This window comes from Vanessa cardui, chromosome 14, assembly GCF_905220365.1.
Source record: "Vanessa cardui chromosome 14, ilVanCard2.1, whole genome shotgun sequence".
Lineage (NCBI taxonomy): Eukaryota > Metazoa > Arthropoda > Insecta > Lepidoptera > Nymphalidae > Vanessa > Vanessa cardui.
In genome coordinates this window covers 5,685,387-5,706,465 of record NC_061136.1, presented here as the reverse complement: position 1 = coordinate 5,706,465, position 21,079 = coordinate 5,685,387, and the positions used below count along the sequence as shown (strand labels likewise).

Here is a 21,079-nt window from a genome sequence, read left to right as displayed (position 1 = left end):
TATATTGTTTTAATGAATGTGTGTGTATGTTCTAAAAGTATAAAGATTCATCAATGGAAATACAGAACGCAAAAAATCAAATATGTATATATATTGTGATAGACGTACAACAACAACCTGTAAATTTCCCACTGCTGGGCCAAGGCCTCCTCTCCCCTTGAGGAGAAGTTTTGGAACGTATTCCAACACACTGTTCCAATGCGGATTGGTGGAATACACATGTGGCAGAATTATTAGACAGATGCAGGTTTCCTCACGATGTTTTCCTTCACGATATGAATTTGTGTATTTGTGTTTGTGATAGACGTACAGACAACATAATTACTATTATTAAAGACACTAATTAGTATAGAATAGACAGTTATGTAGTACCAGACATGTGTGCAAAGTTTGAGTTCAATTCGCTCGGAACAGGTTTAAAATTCAGTTGCAAAATTTGACCCACACACACTGACAGGTGAAGTTAATTAAAAGATTTACATTTAGCCATTGAGTAACTAGTTAGTAAGAGTAGATATATGTCCAGTTAAGTCAGTACAGTACAATGCCCTAGTTTCCAGTATTTTACTAATATAAAACCTAATAAATAAACGTAATATACTTGTTTTCATGGGTACGCCTCTTCGAGGTTTTGGGTTCAATTCCCGGCCGAGTCGATGTAGAATAAGTTGATTAGTTTTTTATGTTGTCTTGGGTCTGGATGTTTGTGGTACCGTTACTTCTGATTTTTCATAACTTAAGAACTTTAGCTACTTACATTGGGATCTGTATGCGATGTTGTCCAATATTTATTATTATTAATCAAATTGACAATATTAAAAGAAATTTACTACTATTTTATACTGAGTTTTGCTGATGGCGGCTCTTCAGAGTCTTACCATTAAATAAAACTAAGATGTAATATGTCAACGTCATCGTATAGAATTAATCACATTATAAAGAAATAAATATAACAGATAGTAGATTTTAAACCGATCGCCTTAATAGAATTTGAATTTTAACGAAGCTGATTATCATAATGAGGCGGTTATAATGAGATTTTGATTGTAATTACCATATTAATATACCACCGATATATTTTATTCATGTTACAAATAATTAAAAAAGTCAAATATCTTGCCTAATGAGCGATAATGTTTGATTTTTGTAACGCTGTGATTGTTATCTATTTCGAGCTTTAAATAAACAAATCTCAAGATCTTGACGATAACTGGGCTTTGACTATATAACTGAACTTATTTATACCTTTATATCTTATCTTAAAACGGTAATACATAAGGCTTATTCTATAATATGATAATATAAACAGCATAAATTAGCGTTCAGTTTTCGTTGATTTCCATGCAAGACATAATTGCATATATGCTTATTGACTATTGACTAAATTGTATATAATTGATATTGTATTTTACTTTAGAATAAGAATAACAGTTAATGTTAAGAAACACATTAATTCCTTTGTATATTTTAGGACGAATCTATTTGAAAACAGTGGTTTCTTTTCCATTTAATTTAATCTTTGAGGTAAATTCAGAAGCGTTTAGCAAAACCTACGGGGATATAGTATGTATGGTTATATTTAATGTGATAAATAAGATACTTAAATTTAAACTTTTCCAAAAGAATACAATCAATACAATCGGAATTACCACACGTTGTATTTAACACAAATAGTACATAAAGGTTTTGCATACAATATGATAGTAATACTAGTCTAACGATATAACGCTACTGTAATTTTTAAATAAGGAAATTCAAAGAATTCTGAGAGTTAGAGTCGACTAGGCGATATATAATGTATCGAAGGCGTTTATAACGGCTTTTTGTCTTGAAAGATATTCCTATCGTCGGTTTTTGCAAGCACATAGTTAAATTGGACATGATGACATAGGAGACAGATAGACATCGAACAGGCGTAACATTGGCGGCCCACGAAAGCAACATTACCTTTGTGATATTCGATGATGATGCAATTTTTTACACATATATACACCATGGCTAGTGTTTTGTGATATATGATAATACTAGTAACCCGGCCCCGGCTTCGCTTAGATACTTGATGTGTATGGTTATATTATGACTAAATTACATACAATCAATTATTTATTTTAAGCTGATGAAATATACTAAATTACTGTAAAATTTTATTCAAATCCGTTCAATAGTTTTTTCGTGGAAAAGTAACAAATACATACATACCATACATTCATCCTCACAAATTCACGCGTTTATAATTAATAAAATTGCTTGTATATATTCGTTCTAATGATAAAGTCATTATATTTTATTATAATAATAACAAGGATTATACTTAAGTGATATGTACATTATACTTATAACATCTTAGTTATTGTTAAATATTGTAAGAGGTTTATAGTGGTTACTCTTTCAAATTTAGAGGATGTATTATTGATATAGAAAATGATATCAAATCAATTGTTGTTAATGTGAGTACATTTATTAATAGAATAGCTTCTGTTTAATACAATATCAAATACATAAAACTGATACTGACCGATGGACTCACTGACATACAATACGCCCTGTGCGGAATAGAGAGGGTTGATGCTTGTAGAATTATAAAAAAAATATCTTTGATAAAGACGAACACCAAAACGGTCACTCAATATACTGTTACAATAAAAAAAGGATCGGAACAAACTGCACCTTGTATGGTTTTATGTTCTCTCTTTATTTGGGTATAACTGTCATATCCAACATTAACAAATAAATAAATAACATAGAATTAATCGATTCTAAAAGACATTTTATGGTTAATAAAAGCAGTTAACCGAAATAGCCTCAAAAGGATGTAGTTTATTGTATTCAATTTTATTGTAATTGTTGAGACGTGGAATATGCAAAGTTATGCTGTTATGAATACGTCAATGCATTGTTGTATATTCGAACAGTTTGTCACACTCGATTTTCCAAGGTTTCGTTCGTGATTCGATTTCTTGTACTGTGATCGTGATACACGATTATATTCCAATTATCATGACATTCCGACCGAGAAAACAAACGTCAAACACCCATTACGGGAATTGATTTCGTCTCACGTTAAGTACCTTGTATGTGGAGATTGTCGAAGGAAATTTTAAGAAAATTAAGTCGTACTATATTTGTAATTGTTTTGCGATGTTGATAGATGCTATGTTTTCATATAATTACTTTACTTTTAATTTTTCATACTTGCTTCGTTTAATGTGCGATCTACTTCAAAAATGGTGTTTAGTTTTTTTATTAAGGGTTATAACTTAACGTATTATTTCATTTGAATTTATATAAATAAAAAGATGTACTATTTCTTCAGGTCATATTTTTTGTTTTGGATGTGTTTAGTTAGAAGAAAGTGTAATTAATATCAGTAAATAGACAGTAACATTTAACAAAAGTAAACAATTTAATTACAAGTTTCGTCCGCAATTGAAAAAAAAAAAATCAAAATTTGAGCTCAAAAATATTTCTGATTTAACAATAATGTTATTTGTATAGTGAGGTTATTCAACTCTTGTAAGTGTCGAATGAAAATTACTTATTTATAATATTCCCAACATACAGTTTCATAACAAACACAGCTGATACCGGTAATTATGAATAATTGGATTCCATTAATTAGCAATTAATAATTATCTGAGGTTTTTATCAAGACATATTTCACCATACACGTGAATATTTACACCTGGAGTATGATTAGGAATTAACGTCACTACAGTAAAAAAAGAATACTTATTTAAGACCACACATATATATTTTGGTTTCTTAATTCATATAATAATAGTTAATTAAAGTATGTTTGTTTGCGCTGATTTTTCAATGATTATATTTGAATTATTTAATTACAGTCATTAACTTATTTCTACTACTAATATTACTAACTCATACCGACGCGCTTATCAACTCTTTGAGTTATTATTTCTTGCAGTCGTATGCTTGCGTGCTTGTTACATAGTATCTTTTTGTCTTCAATGGCAATCCACCATAGTGTAAATTATTCGTAAAATACATCTTTCGCAAAAGAAAAAAAGCTTTTGTCTGAAGCAAGAGTAATAAGGAAGGCTCAAAAGAGAGGTGTGAGGATCATTGTACGATTAGTAATCACTATTGTATAGCTTGTGTTTTTGCTTGCCTTTTCACAGTTAGACTGAAGATCCTCCTTCCTTGTTTTGTGCTTTCGTTGTGTTGATTACGCGGTATTGCTTTTTATGTCTTAACTCATATACACCTATATGTGTGTGAGTGAGTTCGGTTTCTCCGTCTTAAGTCTTAATATATATTTTTAATCTTATTGGCTATTCAATGCTGGATAAAACATACAAACATTTTAGGTTATGTTTTTCGGATTAGTTTTATAAATCGTAAATAAAAATGTAAGATAAAGGTGGAGTGAAAATGTATTTGTTTTTAAGTAAATTTTGTATATCTATATACAATAACCAGTAGTCGCCCGTGGCTTCGCGTTTGAGGGTGCTGGTTGTCACAGGTTAGGCAAAAAAAGTCTATGTCCTGTCTTTAGAGTTCAAGTTTGATTCATAACAAATTTCATCAAATTCGATTTTCAGCAGGGTTACTTTCACATTTACAATATTAATATAGATTAACTTAAATTTATTAATAATAAAATAAGTTACTTATTTTTGTTACATAGCAAGACCAAATAAGTAAAGTGGGTACGTATATTTCAACATAAGATAAAAGGTATTGTACACCGTCGTAAAACTGTATCGTCAATTGGTACCACAAGTTCGTTCCGCTATATTAACCGAGTTTTGAAAACCGCCAATTCGTGACATGAGCAGTTGCGTACTAACCATAATGACTCTAACACATGACATACTAATCAAATCTGAAATATTGTAGTCATTTCATGGATGATTTCTTTACTTATTTGGACAAATGAGTATTTTGAAAAGTATGAGCCGTTGAGAGCTGAGATGGCCCAGTGGTTAGAACGCATGCATCTTAACCGATGATTGCGGATTCAAACCCAGGCAAGCACCGCTATATACATGTGCTTAATTTGTGTTTATAATTCTTTTTGTGCTCGGGGGTGAAGGAAAACACCGTGAGGAAACCTGCATGTGTCTAATTTCATCGATATTCTGCCACATGTGCATTTCACCAACCCGCATTGGAACAGCGTGGTGGAATATGTTCCAAACCCTCTCCTTAATTGAAGAGGAGGCCTTATCCCAGCAGTGAGTAATTTATAGTCTGTTACTTTACTTACTTTGCTTTGTTTACTGAGCCGTTGAATTGCAAGAACAAATATTAATAAATCTAGGTATAGCTTCTGTCCGATTTCGTCTAAGTAGATTTCACATTTTACATCTTAGGTGCGAAAATTCCACCCCATTTTTTCCAAAATAAAATTTAGCCTATGTTACTCGTGAATAAGGTAGCTTTTAAATAGTGAAAGATTTTTTTTTAATCGGTCCAGTAGTTAGTCTATTATAATACAAACAAACAAAGTTTTGCTCTTGATAATATTAGTATAGATGAAGATTTTTTTAATTTCGATGTTTTTGTTTTTATCTTAAAGTAACTTTTAAAATTATTTATGTTAATAAATCATTGAATAAACGATGGCTTTGGTGTCCATATATCGCTATTTATATCCACTGATTTCTATTACATAAAACTGCGCGTAAATATTATGCATATTGACACAAGTGTAACCTACAAATGGACTATACAAATATCTAATCTCAAAGGCTACTCAAGAAACAAAATCGTTTCTAATATTAATGACAAAATAATATAACGTCGTGAACAGATTTCAAATCAATGTATCTAAATTTCCTTACTATTTTCTATGTAACTTCATACATTTTGTTAAAAAAGAACTATAAACTGATGTAAGAAATATGTAATGTATTAGTCACGCTAACTTATACAATGCTTGTTATTAAATTCACTTTCAAGATCACGAATCTTGCTTTTATTGTGCTATTACGGTTGCTTGGAACTTATTAATATATTAAAAAGTGTAATTTTTGTACAATATAGCGACTCTAGTTATGCAATAATTGTCTCGTTGCAATTGATAATTAGATACAAAAGAAAATAGTAATAGAGCTTGGTTATTGGTTTGTTTGATAACTCTAATCTCAGAATCTGCTCTCGTTTGAAAGAGCCTTTGTTTTGGTATCCACGCTATGTCCATTATAGCTGTCATTTCCCAGATTCAATACATGAAGCTATCTTTGTCTGCATAACAACTAAATCTCAATAATTATATCAAGTATGTATAACATACTAGTTGTCAGTTTCGCTCACGTTTTTGGTGTTTCTCGTTACATATAAGACATAAAAAAGTATGTCTTTTCTTAGAGTTCAAGCTTGCTTCATAGCAAATTTCAACAAATTCGTTTTGGTTAGGCAACAGACAGTCAAGCAGAGTTACTTTTGCTTTCATATATAACTACAAAAATGGATTATATTGTTTCTATCAATATTATGTAATTTAAAATTAGTCAAACGATTTTTTATTGGATCAAACGAGCTATGATAACTGGTTACGCACATTTTATATATTATGATTGGATAAAATGAATAATTTATTGTGACAGGTCAATCTCACACAGAGCCGCGCTGTCTATGTTTACGAAGTAACCTTTCGGATATACATATATATTATTAAAATGCAAATAGATTCGATTTAACCGAAAATGCTTTTTAAATGTTTATCGATAGAGGCGAAATTGAAATGGATTGGCAATAGAGATGCGTCATCGATATGCGCATGAGGTCCCGTTAGACGCTCACCTGCGCCCGCGCTTCTCTAGTTATGCTAATAGCTGAACCCGGCTAACTCTGTAACGAAACAGAGATTTACTTACACTGGATATTCTGAATAATTTAATTATTTTACTTCACTATTTCAAATACTTTAAAAGTTTGTGTGTCGTAAAAAATAGAACGAATTAGAATCACGTTTATTGGTTTTTCTGTCAAGAAACTCTCAGTAATAGCTCAGTTTTAAAAAGTTGTATATCACATTTAAATAAATCCTGAATTCGGAATATACATCATTTTGAACTGATCGTTTCGAATCACTGTTGCATCGAACACGAGAATACGGAAATAGGGAGACGTTGCATCTGAGATTGCATACACACACTTGTAAACCATAATGTCTCCTTCACAGTTGATTAATCTTGGAAATTGCCTTGGCCGAAATACGATCAAGACTCATTATAAAACATTGATTATCGATTTAATGATAAATTTAATTCTGAAATTTTTAAAGTACGTTTAAACAAAATTGTCATGTTAATTGCTCTGTTTAATACGAACTGCATTTATTATAAAACAAATTCCCCGGGCCGCATCTGTCTGTCTGTATACTCGCGATAAACTCCGAAACTACTGAACGGATTTTCATGCGTTTTTCACTAACAGACAGACGGATTCATACGGAAGGGTTAGGTATGTCATTTATTATGGTTTTTGTGTAAATAATTGAAATAGAAAGACAAGTGATAAACACGTCGGAAAAAAACAACATAAAAAGGTAAAAAGATTTAAAAAAATATTATGTCCGCCCGTGTGAAGCCGGAAGGGTACGCTAGTTTAAAATTAATTTGTTTCTCGTTTGACACGTTTTCATTTAGTTACGTACGTCAAACTTGTATCACATGCGTAGGTTATCGCTAACATCACAGAAAGAATGGTCAGAAATCAGTGGGTGGTATTTCACAACTACGAATTATTTTACATCTTCGTTCAGACATGTGTGCTTTACTATGAGAACGGTACTGTAGGTGGACGCGAAACTTTAAGGGTAATCGATTCGAGATGCATGTTCGAATACCCGACTCCAGGGTTAAGCGTTTACCGTATTGAAATAAGATGTCTCGACGTTTTAATGCGAACGTCGTAATATACAGAGAGTTCACACTTACATTCTAATACTAGAACTTGTTTGTTTTATATTACACGTATATCAAACCTTCTTTTTATTACTGTTTTTTTTTACTTATCTTAATTTTATTTATGTGAGAATATTTTGAATTAAACTTTTATGTGTCGGTTTTGTTATTTAAATGTTAATTGTTTATTGATTTTAAGATACGAATTTTATTCACGTTATATGGGATATGGCTTTGTAAAGAAAACTGCTGAAACGCTGTTTATTTTAAAGATAAAAAAATATCAAGACTTTTGTTTAGACCATGTATTGGACTTAATTGTTTCCATTTATGAAAATCCAAATATTAACAAAGCTTGTTATGCGAGTTTAGTTATATACTTGTTTGGTTTAGAATTTTTTTAAGTGCTTTATTTGTTGATAATATAATATGAGTTATGATTATGTAATCGATTAAATTTTTATTTTTATTGTATTAAAGTTATTTCATGTAACAATTTATTTAAATATATTTATGTATAACGATCAAAAACATTCTATATCGTCTTGCTTAAGATGACTGATGACTGTTCGTGACTGCAGGAGTGCAAATTACATTGTTGATTGGTCGGTATTTAAGAAACAAACTACACAAAGAACTCTTTCGTAATACTGAGATTAGATCGCTACTGACTGACGTTCGCAGATACATCTCACAATTCTTTATCATGTCATTACAACTGCATCTTTTAAATTTAGAATCCAATAAAACAAAAGACAAGAGAGAAAGTAATGAAACCAAGGAGCGTTATCAGAACTCTGGTAGGTCTGGTGTGAAATATTATAGGAGAGGACTATTTCTAGACGACTCATAAAATTTAACACAACCATTTTAATGCTACGAAGTCAAACAATTATGAACGAGTAGGCTGCTTTGGTCATAAACATTCGTATTGTAAAAGGCACAAGTACCAGCTAACAATGGTAGAGCGAAGGATTGAATTGAAGGAGCATTATTCATTCTTTATATTGACGAAGTCTTATTTCATTATAAAATTACTATGGCACAAAAGCCGTTTACGTCATTATAGGATATATTTATTTGTTGTATTGATTGAAACTGAACAGTTATATTCCAGTTGACATCCATGATATGCTACTCGAAGAGAAAAGACGAACAAGTCAATGATACATAAATCGCGAAGAAAATGTTTTCAGTTTATTAGTGGTAGCGGATTATGTAAGCTCGTGTGGGTAGGTTGTCTGGGCAGTCCCATCAATAGCAAATCTAACGCCAAACCGCAATACTTAGTATTGATGAGTTAGAGTTGATGGTTTGAGAGAGCAAGCGTAACAAGCATGAGGGACGTAACACCTTAGTCGCCGAGGTTGGTGGCACATTGGTGATGCAAGGAATGGCAAATTTTTCTAATATCACCAACGTCTATTTGGTGTTGTGATCATTTACCATAAGTTGGGCCAATTTCCCGTCCACATACCAACAAAAAAAATTACCATGGTCCATTGAGTTTTGGTGGATAACAGCCCATAAGATCAACTACAGGTTTATATCGTGATGTTTTGTACACCATCGAACATAAGATTTAAGCTCCACTTTGAATCCACAACCTTTAGTCAAGAGTCACGTTTGGACCACTGTGCCATGTAGGCATCGTAATAATAGTATCGAAACTATACTTTTAATGACTGGCGGAATTGATTACACCTACACTATAAAAGTTATTGATCGATGTTGTAAGGTTGCAAGTTACGTATCGATTTGTAACGTCGATTCGATATTGTGTTACAAATAGCACCGTTGTAGTTTTGTGATGTCACTATCGTAAATTCCGGTTTAACAACGCTCTTTGTTATTTATTATTGAAACTTTTATTAAATAAAACATCTTACCCACGGCTCCGTTCACTTGTATTATTTAAAATAGATGAATATTAAATATAATTGAGTCTCGCTCCGATAGACGGGTTAATCACTGCAATACAGTGTAACACTAATACTAGTTATCGATTTAATTTATTTTGATTTCATGTATTCCACTACTAGTTTTGTGAAATTCATAAGTATATAGCAAATCTTGATACTTGATGATTACAGCTATCAAAATTAAGAATTTTATTCATATGTTATGGTATATCAGTTGTATTAATGTAATTTATTCGTATGCCCACACTCAAATAAAATATATTGTATACTGATCTGAAAGTTTACAGCCACACAACAATATTTAGTATTGTTACTTTCCAGTTTGAAGGGTTAGTAAGTACGTCAGCTAAAGGAACAAGGCATCTTAACTCCCAACGTTGGTGGTGCATTGGCAATGTTAGTATTGGCTTAAGGGGACTACAGGAGCTAATTGCCCTTGAGAATCACGCGCACACACTTACACTAACGACAAAAACGGCATGTCCCCGCGCGCACTACGCTTAGCGAGGCGGCGAGGTTACGCCTGAATATTCCAATAGATGGCGCCGAACCGCCGCGCGCCGCGCCGAGCGAAAGCGAAGCGAAGTCAATTCTATCAATTCTATCAATCATAGATTTCATAAAAATAGACAAGACAGCAGAATTATTTTAATTTCATTGTGTCATTTAAAAAATTATGATAAAATTAAACTGAATTAATTAAACTTAAATTATTATTATTTTATGTACAAAAAATAGCTCATTTAAACATTTTTTTCTTTAATTTTTACTGTATCTCAATTAGTTGTAATACTAAATATTAAATCGTACCTATTTTTAAATTTTATAAGTTTGTTAATCGATTTATCAAATAAAATTGGAACTGTTCGTAATTTGTACACTGACAAAAAGCGTAGAGTTTGTTCGTTTAACTAATATCGGTGCACAAAGAAAAAGAATTAAGTTAAAAAAGTCAGTATCAAAAAGTTACTATAAAAATAATATCGTCAAGTCGGTTTCGTAGAATTATTGGTTAACTCGGTCAATCACAATGGGTTTAGTCATAAATCTCATAAAAATAGTTTGGATATTAGAATTATTTGTATTGTTTTTGACTGATATTTGAAATAAAACTGATCCAATTAAATTCAAATATTTTTATTTATTTTTGGTATAACAAAAAAAAAACAAATAAATTTCGTTTCAATTTTTTTATTAAAATGTTTTTTTAAATTATTCGTTCGTCGTCGTTCGTTATTAAAATATCTTGGATACTTGCAATCAATATTTCACCCACTTTCACTGAAGCTGAGCTGAAATTTTTCAATTAATACTATTTCCAATCTATAAAAAATATTGAATTACGTATATGACACTTCTAAATATTTTAGTTCTGTGGTTCACAACAATTACATATTTCAAGATGGCCCAGTGGGTAGAACGCGCGCATCTTATTGCGGGTTCAAACCCAGGCAAGCACCACTAAATATTCATGTGATGTGCTAATTTGTATATTTTTTTTTTTATTATTAAATTTCATCCATACATAACTATATTTCTTATTATAAACAAAATTGATAAAATTAAACTCTAACGTAATAGAAATAGCTTTCGTGTTATTTTTTTTTCGATTTTCTTAATTCTGAAAAAATAAATGCATAGTTGTTAGGAATTAAATTTTAATAATTATAAAATATATATATATATATATATATATATATATATATATATATATATTTTAAATTATTGTCCTTTAAAAATAATAAAATTTTAGTTCAGAGTGCGGGGATCGAACCCGCACATCCTTCTTGGACTTGCTTGCATTGACCAAATACTCTATGGCGACTGTAAGAAATCTGTCGAAAAATCTGATTCTATGCGAACTAATTGCATTGTTTTTAATAAATGTTTCCAATAATCATTATTTATAAAATATATATATGTTTACTAATTACATACTCTTACCTTTTCATATTATCTTTCATATGTTCGGCTTTTTAATTTATTTGTTTCTAATATATTTTCTTCACAGATTGTACTTTATTTCCCATGTTTACAAAATTAAACTTTATAAAAAATAACTTAACAAAAAAATAAATGGCTAACTACAACTAGACTATTTTAACTTAATATATTTATTAACATAAAAGAATAATATTCGACAATTAATTTACAATTAAAATTACACAAAAATAAAATCTACGAGATTTTATTCGCAACGATGCGGTGAAAAGAGCGACACGTCTGTATAGCAACAGGCCTCGGCCGGCAGTGTCTGTACGAGGCGCTCACGCACACATGCTTACGCATTTTGGTCGAAAATAAGAAAATCTGATTTAAAAAAAATCTATTGATTTTACTAAATAATTAAGATAATAAATTTTTAGTATATTGTTTGTAGAATAATCTGACAAAAGACCAAAATTATTGAAGGTATATAAGTGTAGTTAAAAAACAAAAAAATACTTTTTTAGAGGTAACTTTGCGATTTTTTTCTATCGTACCAAATTAATTACATCATGTTTTCAACACAATTAATAACTAGCATCTATCCTGAAGATTAACATATATTTTTTTCATTTGGTTTATTGCATTGGATTATATACTTTTTGGCATTTTAAAACTTGCATTTAGCTCATGTAGTCCCCTTAATATCTCACAGCCAATATGTCCATCCGCCTACCTATACCATAAAAACAAAGTGGTGTATATCCGTTATGTGTTAAAAGTTTTTATTATATATGTAATAACTTCGAAGGCTTCTTACAAGGAAGTAGTTGTGTGGTTTTTGTACTCTATTGTGAAGGCTATACGATAGGCGCGGTTACTTTTTACTGGCTATGACTGTTAGGAATTTAATTTATTGATAGCAACATGGAAATAATAGAGTAATAACAACTGTTAGCGTTTTTGCTGCAGCTCTGATATGATAGACTTTAATTGTGATTTAACATCCTATGTCATTACAGTTAACGAGAGATATTTATATAACTGTTCATTGAATTCTTGGCTGTCAATACTTGATGTATTTATGTATGAAGTATTGTTGTTTTATTCTTTTGTTTCGCCAATTGCTACCATAAATTTATAGTTGTTAAATATGGTTTTAATGTAGGCTTAAGAATTCTATCTCTTTACCTCATTGGATTAAAAAGAAAAAGGTCTTTTTCGTGAGAAGTGAAGTGTTAGTGCTAATTCCACGATATTTTTTCTTGGTACGATCTATCAAAACAGATTAAGCGTAGGTTCTGTATGAATTAAATATATTTCAAATAGGTACCAGCATATCTACATTTAAGATACAAAAAGAACAACAACAACAGCCTGTAAATTCCCACTGCTGGGCTAAAGGCCTCCTCTCTCTTTTTGAGGTGAAGGTATGGAACACATTCCACCACGATGTTCCAATGCGGGTTGGTGGAATACACATGTGGCAGAATTTCTATGAAATTACACATGCAGGTTTCCTCATGCACGAAAATTATAAACACAAATTTAGCACATTAATATTCAGTGGTGCTTACTTGGATTTGAATCCGCAATTATCGGTTTAGAAGAACGCTTTCTAACCAGTGTGCCATCTCGGCTCAGACACGTTTAAGCTGAACGCGTGCAAAGATCCACAATTAAAGTCCCTTATAAAAACTTCAATTTTGACGGAAACGCTCGTCGGTTTGGTTCGTTTGTAACTCGTCCATCTTCGTGACTCGTTCGCTAGATGTCGTGTGTAGCCCACCCAACAGGCTTAACAGTATTATTGAATTCCATCCCTTCAACAGTTTTATGCCGTTAGTATACGAGTGCCAATTAATGATCCTTAAATGTAACGAGGTAGAGAATGAATGAAACCTGTTACGCGAGTGGCCGACACGCGATGCTTTAACGAATCACATACTTCTCCTAGAACCTTTGTAGTAATATTTTAAATACGGAAATAAAGTACGGAACGCCATTGTGATAGCAAATACTATAAATATAGCAGGAATAAGGAAGTATATTTGTATGCGAGAATTTAATTGAGATATCAAAATCAAATTATATTTAATAAAAGCTCTTGAATATAAATTTTGGAGTTTGTTATTTACCGTTACCATTAGTTTGGAATGTGAATGATTTGCTCAGTATTCTTGGGTAGCTAGGAAAATATGCGCTCTTGACCGTTACAAATATTATTTTGGACTATATTTACCAGAAATCTCTCCTGCAAGATTAGTGCTGTATAGGCGATGTTTCAGGTCGATGTACATAGCAGCTATACATAGCATTATTGTGTTCCAATTCGAAGGGTAAGGCAATGTAACAGACACAGCGTCTTAGTTCATCTTGTATAAGTTGGTTGGTTGGTTGGTTGGTATTGGTAATATAAGTTGGTTGATATTTCTTACAGCGCCAACATCTATTGCCGTAGGTAACCTCACCTTAATAAAAAATGTATCGGTATTCAATACTCTTTTGAGTTATAATACACGCAATTACTATTATAATTACATTAATATACACAGAAATAAGGTCACACGATAACATTCAGAGAGTGTATATATTTCTAGTCATTTTCACGTGCCTTATTAGGAAGTTAAGTTCTGGTTCATATTTTATCAAAAGTGATCATTAGGTGCAAAATTATAATTCAAATTCAATTCAAATAAGGTGGTTACGCAAACCGAAACGGTTCCATGTTGCGTAACCTGTATAGAGATAACCATCTTGTATCCGATGTACGATTTGCATATTGAGGTATGCTATCAGGACATTCTGTTTCTATAATGTTTTCTTAATAAGATTCTCATCTTTACTAACTCGTTTTTCACTCGTAATATCTCGTGTATGACGTAACAATTAATAAAATCCAAGTTACTCTTAGTTTATGACACAGATAAGTAAAGTTCTTCTGTTTTTAAGAGGATTAAGAAGTTATTCGACCGTGCTTCTCTTTTGGCTTCTATACACATCTGTCGGATTTTTGCGGAATATCTCATGATGGAATCTTGTTTGAAAACCTTCGTGTGCCGTTAATTAGCTTATTAATTTGAATTAGGTTAACGTAATTACATTATTATTTCTCGTTCCAATATTTTTATTATATGAACTAATAACTTGAAGACGGATCTGAGGTATCTGGTGCTGGACTTAACATGTTTTAACGCACACAATCTGTTGCAATGTAAGTTTTAAGTCAGTTGCCTTAAGAATTATCCACTTCACTGCTCTCTAGTGGTTCCGTGTTAAACCTGAGACCGGTTTGTATCGGCCCCTTTCTCGGAAGGCGTGAGTAACAGAGTGTATGACGGATTTGTTGCAAATAAATGCTTTATCAATATGAGATGTTATTGGGTGTGTCGATTTGATATGGCATATTTAAGAAGTGTGTTTTATTTGAAAATGGAATCTCCTATTCCATTTTGGAATTGAAAAAAAATTACTTTTATCAGAACTTGAAGATTCGCTTTAGCTACACTGAATGTTTTTTTTTTTTCTTTTTATAAATAATTTAAAGTGAAAGAAATAAATAGAAAAAAAGACTAAGCATCAGCCTGTTAACGTACCAGCGCTGTTCAATCCCTTTTTCGAGGAATGTTTTGTAATTACAAACCTTTCAAAGTAAATTTTATGAAAACAGATGTTTAATATTATTATGATAATGAATAGTACTAACCTTTAAACAATTCATTCATGAAATACCAGCGTTATGTAAAATAAAATATGATATTAAAATAGTAATATGTATTATACATTACATAAATCATTATTTAATTCATTTATTCTGACACAAGTGCAACAAAATCCTTATGGTAATCATCGTTATTGTACAAAGTTCATTCGCCTCTAATTTAAATAGTATTTGTATTGGAATAGGCAAACAGTTGGATCATCTGTTTTAGGTATTCACATCCAGTCCCAACTACCGTGTAGCATTACATTTGGAAATGTTCTTGAATTGCAAATGTTTCACGCGTCAATTTAATCTCATATTATTTTATACTTTATTAAATATTTATGAACTATTAGTTTTTATCGGCGTTTTAGGGGTTGCATTACAGGTGTTCCGCATAAAAATTGTCTCTGTCGATCCTTGAGGTTCGAAACTTGCTTGATACTAAATTTAATTAAATGTAGTACCTATTCATTGGTTTGATCATGGAAGAGCGAGACAGATAGATAGTTGATTTAGGTTCAGAAATCAAAGATATGATTTCTGCTTATAATAAGAAATAAAATAAAAAAAAATGCCAGTCGCAGAGTTAATGATCTTAAAAAAAATCAGGATGAGTAAATCTCACAGCGGATCTTTATTTTTTTAATAATCATTGTAAAGCATTTCGTAACATCAAAGTTATCCAATCGATTAAGTAACAAAATCTTGGAGAAGATGTAAAATTGATAAAGATTTCAAAAATTAAATAACTATTTTCTTTTTTCTGGTAGTCCAAAGCGATTCCATATCAAAATATTAAATATTCTAATATTTTACAGTAAGCCAGTTGTTTGTGTTTAAATATTTTCATTAAAGAATGTCATGTCACGTGTTGAATGCGTTAAATTTGTTTTCACTTAACATAAAGTGTAAGAAATCTCAATCCGGGTACAATCATTGATTATTAAAGGTTGATTCAGACCGTTTCGAATTCAATTAAAAAAAAGTTAACGCGCTGAGCGCGGTTACTGGAGATGCGAGCGTCGCTGTGCCATTGACCCAAAACAACTTTTTGTGCGTGTAACGGGACGGCACACTTGATTTCTTATTGACATTTAAGTTAATGGCTCTCTAAGGAAGTCTACTAGACCAACTTGACAAGCTTGTCACAAAAATGGAGAAGAGATATGAGATGTGATGCACATTTGACAAAGATTTGTGCTTGAGTCAACGATTTTGATCTAGCTGGCGGTTACACCGTTAAGTATTTGAGTAATCTACAAACATCAACATATCTTCATTCCTTTACTATGTTTGTTTATCGTTACAGTAAGTGCAAAAGGTTGTAAGTAAAATTATGTTTACTTCACGTCGCAGCTAAGAAATTGATCTTTTCTTTGAAAATAGATAAGCAGACAGGCAGAAATGGATCACCTGACGGTATGTGTGACCAAAGTCCATAGAGTTATGTTTATGACTTTTGTGCCTTTATTCATATGTACTCACTCATCTTCTCATATATATTATAAAAAGAATTATTAAGTATGAACTAAAAGTATTGCTTTTTATCGGTAGGTGTGATATGATTTTGGCCCATACGAGCTCGCAAAAAGCAAGAAATATTAACATTCACAAAGTATTAATTTGTTTCCCTATGTTCTTTCCGTTACAAGAAATAATTTTATTTGTTAGGGCTTCATTTACAAATGTTCTCTGAGGGAGATTAGTTTAAAATCGTTGTCATTCTTTCTTTCGAAAATCAAATCAATGACAATAATACGTTTGCGTCCTGAGTGAGGGCGTTCCGATCCGTCAGGATAACGCAAGTTCTCATGCGTGTGCCCTTGCAGACCGGACAGGCACAATCATTTTGAGTTTTATTCTAGTAATTAATTGCACGGCGGATTTCGTGTGTGCCGTACGTCATCACTCAAGAAACGCACTGAAGAAATGTAAGATTTGCCCGTATGTCCGTGATGTCGCTGCGATTATTTCGCGTTAATTTGTAATGTATCGTCATATTGTCTAGCGCGTCCCTCCGTCCTTCATATTGTATCGCCTTAGATCGGGCCGAAAAAACCGACACGCGATGGATGATATCGTACCTGTATCCTTATTTAGACGCCATACCACCGTACGGAACGCCGAATAAGGAGTTTTTGGACCGCGACGATGATACGAAATTCATTAAATTAAAAAACATCGCAGTGACATACGATGCTTTAAAATTTAAAATGTAACTTAAAAATATATATAGTAATTTAAATTACATACGACCTCTTTTTATTAATTAGAGATATAAAAAATATAAACGAGCGTTGAGTGGAACTTTATTATGGCATGCCATTTCCTTTAGAGCAAGCTAGCTGCTATGAGCATAAATTATAGATAGCTAGCAGAAAAGCCGGCTTCGTCTGCTCAGTCGGTAAAGAAAATGCTACAGGTACTTGTTTATAATCTTTTATCCCCAATATCACCCCCTCAGAGGGTGCAAAACGCCAATTTTCGCCTTTGTGGTTCAATTTGCTTGGTACCAAATTTTATGAAAATAGTTTCAGTTGTTTAGCCGTCAAAGCATAGATAAACACGATGTAAGGAATGATTAATATTTCTTGCAAATGCGATATCCATTCACTTTTGAGAGAAAAAGTACCCTTCATACTTTCATTTAAAAATCATCACTAAAAAGTTTTTATACATTTATATGTAAATCAGCAATAAGACAGACGTATCTATTAAAGCGCGATTTAATCTATCCTTAAAAAGTAAAGTAAAAAAATATAATATAGAAAGGTTGATGATTACTTATAATAATAATAATTTACCGAGGGCGGTGGGCATAGCCCTTCGACGGATGATCCCAGCGAGTTTTTCAAGTAACCTTTTTTTACATTTTACTGTCAGGTACAAAAGCGGCCTCTTATGTCCTCTTGTAAAGTTCCCAATGCAATATTTTGTCATACACTCGGTAATTAGTTTAAGAAACAATTTGAATTTACTATCTACCAATGGAAAGGAATGTACAAATTACATGTAATATTATCTGAGATTACTCTGAAATCGTACTAATGTATGTCAAATAGTTATATAGATCGGACCCGTTATGTAAATATTAGAATACCCCGTTTAAGATTGCAGATAAGTAAATAAATCTTATAGTTGGAAGCTAGATCATAGATATAAATAATTAGCTTCCCGCCGTTGGCAATTGTTCTACGATTACTGAAGTACATAATATATACTAATCTCTTTCGACCAAATACTAGTGCAGTTCGCTAATTAGCCAATGAAAATATCCGTTTACCTAATATATATTTATATCAATACTAGTTTGCAAGAGGTTCGAAATTAATTAAAAAAAAAAAAATAAAGAACACAGCCCGTAAAAAATAAAGTTCGAATTTTAAATTCTTATCTGTAAAACAAATTCATACACTGTACTAATAACACAGAACGATAATTACATCGAAATGTATGGAGATAATATTACTTTAATAAAATTATTTCAAAGTTGCTTAATCCAGCCAATTGAAATCTATGTCTGTCTCTCTACAAATTAGCAGAAATCCCCACGCAATAATATGTTAGGCGACCAACATACAGCCTGCTTCCACTCTATTGACACTATCTCATGGCTCAACGCCTCCTATCTCTAATCGCTTACATGGCGATAGGGAGATAGCGTACTGGTAACGTACAAGATACGTAAATGCGTGAATTTTAATTGAATATACCTTAGGTTTAATGCATCTGTAACTGAATGAGAGTTGTGAAAGGTTATAAATAAATTCATTTGAATTTTTCGTTGACTGTTTTGTATTATTCTTTTTTTGAAATTATGTTTATTACTACCGACTGACCGGGATAAAGTAGCACGAAATTTGTAGGACAATGTGTCTGTTAAATTATATCTAAGATATGAACTAATTAAAAAAAAAAAAAACTGCTGGTTCAGTCATTTTGATGACTTCATCATCGATACATATTTCATGGGGACTCCTTGATCAAATCATAAATTTTGTAGGACAACATTTTTTTCAATTAATTTAGATATTTTTTTTTTTGAGATTAAGTAAAAACAACATTTTTTTAACAATCATCAAATCGACATATTTTATCCTTGCTACTTCTGTTAGCTACCACAATCGAGAGTTTTCGTACAAGAAATTTTTGGGCGTCTCATCATCATGAAGCTACCTACGAAACATTAGCTTGATGAAAAAAATAATAACCAGGTATCGTAAACTATATTATATATACAGCATGGTAAAAGGAGTAATAATAAACAAACTTGGATTTTTTAACCAATCGTGTCATTCAAATTCAAGGTCAAAGTTGTTTATATTCCTATTTAAACAGAGTTGGCTTAATGCAGAATTATTAATCAGTGATCGCGCAATTATTCGTACAAATTGGTTCTAATTCAATACCCTGAATCGTGAGGGAATATTTATAGTATGGTTTTAAGATGTATTCATTTAATGGAACCCGTTAGTGGAGCGTAGATTAAACACCGAATCCCTCTACCTTAATAGGAGAGGAGACCTTTGCCCCACAGAGGGACATTTACGGTTTGTTACTTATTAAGAGCATTACAATAACAACTGCCATTAGAACGGAGATAAATCCTGCCGTTTTGCGAGTAAAGTTGCATAAACTAGCTAGTATAGATTTGTGCCTATTGAAGTTGTCTTGTGACAGCAAAAATATTTATATATGTGTGAGTGTCAAAGTGGCAAACATATAACAATGTGTGACTTAACCTGTCGCTGTATTATTGTTTAAGTGTCCTTCGTATTATTAGAGGTGTTTTTATTTTAAATAAAAGCGTATTTGTTTTTATGTATGTGTGTGTTCATGTGTGTCTTTAGAACGATAATATGTCGGTGTCACAGGTATTTGAAACGAAACATTTTGCCGTAAATTTGTTAAATTAAAACTGCATTTCACTAAGACTCTGAGTCCTCTCCATTAACTATGTGTGTGTGTAATGTGTATGTGATTATTTTTTTGAATTTAAAATGGAACGTTTTAAATCATGATATAGAGAATGGAAATAAATATCAATTTAGTATCGTTTATTTTAACAAGGCATTAATAAAATCCACTTAAAAACTTCATGTTATATATCAAGAAAGCGAGCTTTGCAACTATTTAAGGTCTTATAGATTAGTTTATAGATTAATCGCATGAGTTTTATGGTCTTAGTTGGATGGTTGTTGTAAGTACGACATTTATTACTCCGTACTTGAATAATTTTATGTCCAAGTGTTATGGGAAATGAGGTAAAGTAAATAGTTTAAACATACCTCGCATAATGCGGTAATTATTTGTATTTATACGATAGGTATATAAATTTTGAATAATCAATTTGACGTTTATTACCTAAACATTTAGGAATTTATGATTATGTTTTATTATGTAGTTCGGTCAGATAAATAAATCTTGTATTAAATGTTCAATTTTCAAAGGGCGATGATGCGTGAGATACTTGCTCCTACAATATTTTATTCACTTGATTTGTTATTTTTTTTTATTATTGTTCAAATATATATTATTATTTTATTGATATTTTATTGTAATTATACATAAATACATATGCTCGTATACAACTTAAATAAGACTGCGTGTATATTTAAAAAAAAAAAAACATGTTTATTAGTTATAGAAAA

General features: G+C 31.5%; 1 protein-coding gene across 2 annotated transcripts in view; it reads left to right on the top strand.

The window, feature by feature from the left end:
* LOC124535083 (cadherin-99C) overlaps positions 1-21,079 on the top strand; it is a 146,801-nt gene that overhangs the window by 34,061 nt on the left and 91,661 nt on the right. The gene's annotated exons all lie outside the window — the stretch shown is intronic.